Source organism: Ambystoma mexicanum, chromosome 13, assembly GCF_040938575.1.
Source record: "Ambystoma mexicanum isolate Mex_15411 chromosome 13, UKY_AmexF1_1, whole genome shotgun sequence".
Taxonomy (NCBI): Eukaryota; Metazoa; Chordata; class Amphibia; order Caudata; family Ambystomatidae; genus Ambystoma; species Ambystoma mexicanum.
In genome coordinates this window covers 676,913,993-676,919,992 of record NC_090938.1, presented here as the reverse complement: position 1 = coordinate 676,919,992, position 6,000 = coordinate 676,913,993, and the positions used below count along the sequence as shown (strand labels likewise).

The window sequence follows — 6,000 nt, the reverse complement described above, 5'->3', positions numbered from 1 at the left end:
TTGTGACCGCAGACATGACTGCAAATAGGTCCTTTTTTTGGTCTGTGTTTATTTTCCTAGAGGTTAATGAATTTCGCTGAATCTTTTATTCTTAGGTGGTTTAACAGGCTGGGTAGATGGTTGTGTGTCTAGGCATTTTTGCTCATCTCCGTCCAGCTCATTAGGGTCCAATAATAACAAATTGTTTGGTGATCTCGGGCCACTTAGGTTTTTATCCTTCTCTTTGTTGACGCTCGGCTTTGTAGTTTATTGTCCCGGCTGTTCAAATTGTGTGTTGTTTTGACTTGTCGTTGGTGTGTTGCTTACGGGTTTACTCGGTTCAAAGAGTGTTCCTGTCCCGGAGGTTTGTTTTGCTCCAAGTGTGAATAATTTCTTGATGTTGTAGTGACTCCTTGCAAGCAGGCCTTTGGGTTGGGGCATAAGTCTGGAGTGCCACCTTATGGGGGTAGCTGGTTTGTTCTTGGTTTCTTTTTTATCTAATTTTGGATAAGATGTTGCATGCACTACGGGGATAATGTGCACTGTTGATGTGTCGTCCGCGGCACCTTCAAGCATTTCCGCATCCAACAGTTTGTGTATTGAAATAGACGTCAACTTCTCCCGTTTATGGAAGAAGCTGTCAAGAGGGCCACATGTCTCATGTGGTAGTTGTCTGGCTTTTGTCAGTTAACTGACCCTACCTATTAGAGGGCCGTTGTCTTGTGTTCCATTTTCTTGAGTCTCATTTGTCACCAAGTGTGGTTCGTTAGCCTTACTCAATTTATTTTGCTGTCTCAGTATTTTCGGAGGTAAGGAATTGGCCCTTCTTTCTTTTGAGTGGTTGTCCCTAAAATGGCAGGTCGAGGCGTCCTTTTCGGGGCGGCTGTATGTTCTTACGAGCGTCCTTAGTTGCTCTATGGTGCTCGTAATTTATCGTCGTTCAGCAGTTTTTTTGAGTGATACAGGACTTTGTAGTATCCATTTCTTCTTCTGTCATGTATGAAGTGTCTCTTTCACTTGCTGACTCCTCAAGGATGCTCATTGAGTGTGGGGCGCTGTCCAAGTCCGCCGTAGCAATGACAGGGTGAAGCTCTACAATAGTTTGTGGCAGTTTGGTTGCCTGGCTGCCAGTAGATGTCATCTGGTTTTTACTATTTGGTGTCACTCCAAAAGAGGAGTTCAGAGCAGCCATCTTTTTAGTTGCCAGGTCGGTGTGCCCCTCCCCACCCTGTCCCGGTTGTCGCCTCCAGCGCCCCCGTTGTGTCAGAGCTTAATATTGGATTTGTTGGAGAGGGGTTTGAATTGGGTTTGGGGGTTTTGATCATGGAATGTGTAGGGGGGGCAGTGGTGAGACTAGTTTGAGCTGTCAAGTTTTGAATACTTGAAGACCAGGTTGGTTTAAGTTCGTTGCATGAAGTCACTTCTTGGCTACAATCTTGTGGATCCTTCGGTAGAAGAGGCATGCTGCAGTGGCCCAAGCTCGAGGCTTGCTCCCGCTTCGACAGAGGTTCCGTTACATCTTTCCTTGGCCTGCCACTGTGCAGGCAGCGGGTCTCCTTTTCTTCCACCGGGGTGTGTCTCGCAGGGTCCGCCATCGCCCCCTTTATTACAGAGGGGGGGGAGAGATGGTTCCTTGATTTTCAGGAGCGGGTGTGAGGTCTAGAATACTGCTTAAGAGGTGGGAAAAGAGTAGATTGTTGTGTGTTACTTTTGATGATCGTTTTGATGTAGCTAGTTTTGTCTGTTCCGCTGGTTAAAGCCCAAGGCCCGCAGTCCCGGCATGCATACAAGTGGGGGACAGGAAGGAAGGGTGAAAGCTCCAGAGAGACAATGTTTAAAGTAACTGGCCTTGCGTTGCTGAAACCTCTCAAGAGATGTAAAGAGGCATTGTGTAAATTGTTGGCAATACGAAGTTATTGAAATACTGCCTGGACTTACTTATATTGCCTGTCCCCATGTGAGTCTTTTCCGCAGTGCGCGGGCACCAAAATCGCCAAACAACAAAACAGCAGCGCCTCGCCCTTTCGTCCTCAGGGCTTACGCCGCAAGGGCATTGGAGGCGTGGTTTTGTAACCAGCTGCTCGCAATGATCCGGCGGCGCACACACATCGGATTAAAGGTGCAGTTCTCGTTTTCCCGTTGTGCTGCAGTGTGTTACTGACAGTTCATACACACTGTGCCAGCACACGGATGAAGGGTGCTGCACCCAAAGTCACTTCTGTGCAGTTAAATAAAGGTCCACTAACGTGATCTGCTCCACACAACAGTGAAACCGCAGCGCCTCGCCCTTTCATCTCCAGGGCTTACCTGAACAGAAACTATATGGATGAAACCTTTCAAATCAACCCCGAGAGACTCCACATGTGGAGTACCACAAGGATCATCCTTCTCCCCGCTGTTATTCAACATCTACCTATGTCTACTAATCAAAATCATCAAAAGTTACAGTCTCACTTGCTACAACTATGCCGACGACACACAAATAATCTTCAAAATACAAGATACTCAAGAAAAAAACGTAATGCAAGAGAACTGCCTTCGTGATTATTCACTTGGATGAACTCTACCTCAAAATCAACACAGGAAAAAAGATATAATGATTGTCACAAAAAATGGAGGAGACAACCACATCATCCTTTGGCCAAGGGAACTCGGTACAACCTCAGCACCATCTCCGATTGTAAAAAACCTGGGGGTCCTGATGGACAACAATCTTACCCTAGAGCCACAAGTACACGCAATACTCAAGAAATGCTTCTTTCTCCTGCGAGCAGCAAAAAGGATCCTACCGTTCCTATCATTTGCCAACAAAACAACCACCATCATCGCTCTTGTCATTTCCAGAGTAGACTACGCCAATAGCCCATACTTGGGTATGCCTGAACGTCTTCTAAAAAAACTACAATGCATACAAAATGTGGCAGCCACATTGCTTCTCAAACTACCCCGAAGAGAACACATGACACCTGCGCTAAAATCACTACATTGACTACCAATAAAACAACTAATAAAATTCAAAACTATGTGCATTGTGCACAGAGCAATACACAAACAAGGCGCTGAATTCCTGAGAGACAAACTACATCTGCATCAACCAACAAGAACGCTCAGATCAAGTAACGCCTGGAATCAAAAGCCTACAATAAAAGAAAACTCTGAGGATCTTCTTTCTCTCACCAGGCGCCAAAAACCTGGAACGATCTACCTCAGAACATATGCAACACAAGAAACCACCTACTATTCAGGAAACTGCTCAAATCCTGGCTCTTCACTTCAGAACTAGACGACCGCCCACAGGGACACACGTGTAACTAAAACAACGATAAATGAAGACACAGATCACGATCCCCACTAAGCAATCGACTGCAAAGAACCTAAGGGAGATACCCCACGACATACCGAACGACTGACCAAGAGATAGCCATGATAGGACATTAAAGACTGCACACATAACCAGACCGAGATGACGATGACTCATCAATAGCTCCCTGGCCCTAAACCACACCCTTGCTCCAACAGACCCATGCCATAATAGAAAGCAAGGCAATACGGACATCCCTACCTTCTGCTCCAACATCAGAAGATGAGAAATAGGCACATCCAACCACATTAGACAAAGCTCATCAAGATACAGCGGGGAGCACACCCCGCCACCATACACAAGCGACCAACTGAACCATCAAATTTAAGGCAGACGCTGCACGACATACCAAACGACTAACTGAGGGGTAGCCATGATGGGAGGACACTAAAAACTGAATAAACAGGAAAACCAAGACGCAAGTTCTAGGACGATCCATCGATAGTACCCTGGCCCTTAACCACACCTAAGCTGCAACAGACCCATGTCACGACAGATAGCAAGGGAAAAGGGAGAAAAATAGACACACCCAATTACATTATATAATGCTCATTAGGATACAACTGTAAGGGTGCCGCACCATCACACGCCATAGTCAGAGGGCCTTAAAAGGAAATCAGCAACAACCTCACCCACAGCACTAGATCTCAAATGGAAGAAGATGTATCAGAACCAGGATACTGACCCCACTAACCCAATTTTCCAAGCTTCTGCATACCCAACCCACCCAAAATCTGACACATCTCGCAGCCAGCAAACCGCATGCACTTTACCACAATGCATCAACAACAAACAACACACCAAAAAACTCAGCGCACATTGTATACCGAACTGAAGCCACCAGCAGCACACCACTTCTCCCACTCTCCTACCCCCTGCTCCCGACTAACCGTACCCGCCCTCCTCGTTTACAGATCCGCCAGAGTGCGCACCAACTCTGTTGGTGAAGGTGCGCTATATAAATACTGGTGCGCTATATAAATACCTTTAACGTTAACATTTAACATTAACGTGTGTTATAGTATCTATATATTACAATCAGATTGCATCAGCTTATTTATAAGTGTCAAAGGCGCGTGCCTCTCAGCAGGTCACTTAAAGAATACATAGCTCTCAACTCACCCGCCTTGAAAGCAGATGAATCACCCGCCAATTCCCTCAGGTGCCCATTCACTTCTATGGGCCTCTCACCCACCAAAAAGAAAATCGGGTGTTTTCACCCGCCTTGGAGACAAACAAGGTTGGGAGCTATGAGAATAACTCTTGTTTGTTTTCCCATATTTCCAGCAATCCAATTTAGTCATCTAACAAATTGCGAGGGCTCACCTTTATTGACTCTATAGGTCCGCACACCCGACTTCAGATCGCACTTAAGTTCCTCTCAATTATGTTTAATGGGTCTGTCCTATTACACAAATGACTACTTGTTTTTTAATAACTGCCACTTTGAGACGAATCGATTGGCGCTTACACTCACTGGTGTTAAGGTGCGTGATGCGAGGGAAAACTTTAAGCCGCGTGCATCTTGCCAGCCTTGGGCTATGACTGTAACGCACGCCAAGGGCCAAAAATACTCAGCCAAAAAAGAGCCTGAGTCCTTCTTCGTCTTCTGTTGTGGAAGAATGTCAAAATGCGTCACTACGGGATAGCTCGACTGCCATTGGCTAAGGCCGTTGCCAGTCAAAGAAAGTCGAAAGCCTGTTGGTGGACGGCCTCACGATTGACGTGAGGTGATTGGCTACCGGTTGCAGGCCATAGTTTCCCCGCTTTCATTGGCTTGAGGCGGGAAGTAGGCGAGACTCGAAGTTGTTGAGCGGGAAAGGGGATCGTCGTGTGATGCAGTTCGTATTCCTCACAAAAGCCTGCAAGAAGTCAAGTGAGAAAAAAGGCGGGACGTAATTAAGGGGATGGAGGGAGGGGAGAGACGCGCCTGGTGGTGGTGACGGTGGGCTTGACCGCAGAGGGTGAGGGGTGTAGGAGAGTGACATGGTAGTGTCAGACGGGGGAGGGACTGGGAAACACGAGACTGCAAAAGAGGGGGCGGGCGTGAGGGGTGCAGTAGAGAGACAGAGAGGTAGAGGGTAGTGCCACTCTGGGTCGGGGCTTGAAAAGATGAGAGAAGTGAGGAACAGCGTGGCAGGCAGCCAGGCCAGGCACTTTATTGAAAGACTAGTTTGGGGGACGGGATGGCAGAAAAGTTGTCAAAAGCCCAAACTGGTGTTGGGGAAGAATTGGGGTAAGATAGCTAGAGATATTAGTGTGGTGGGGAGGTGCAATGAGTAGTGGTCAGGGGCGCCGAGTAGGCGGGTGTTCCAGCCCCCCTCCTTCCTTACTCTAACCGCCCCTGGGAAAATCAATCTTGGCCAAATGTGCCTATACTTATAATGGAACTTCCCAAAAGGCTGGCCGACACCCCCATCCCACCACAATCTCCCCCATCCCAACTGTGAAATTCAAAAGGTGGCTTTCCTGGTAGTGGTATAAGTCAAGTGGGCATGAATTAATGGGTACAATATACATTTTTTTTGAGAAAACACCCATGGTTACCTTCTTTCCATGTGGAGTACCGTTCCTGGGCAGTGAGAGAAGGGCACTTTTGTTTTTCCAAGAGCCTCTTCAGGGATTAAAATTTGTGTCTTTCAGGATTGTCTTATGGTGTC

The 6,000-nt window shown here is 47.1% G+C and overlaps 1 protein-coding gene across 2 annotated transcripts in view; it reads left to right on the top strand.

The window, feature by feature from the left end:
* The first annotated feature begins 5,132 nt into the window (after positions 1–5,132).
* FBXO47 (F-box protein 47) overlaps positions 5,133–6,000 on the top strand; it is a 1,436,412-nt gene continuing 1,435,544 nt past the window's right edge. For both annotated transcript variants that reach the window (XR_011283098.1, XM_069634700.1), the window contains exon 1: positions 5,133–5,216. The gene's annotated coding sequence lies outside the window, so the exon portion shown is untranslated. The remainder of the gene's footprint in view (positions 5,217–6,000) is intronic.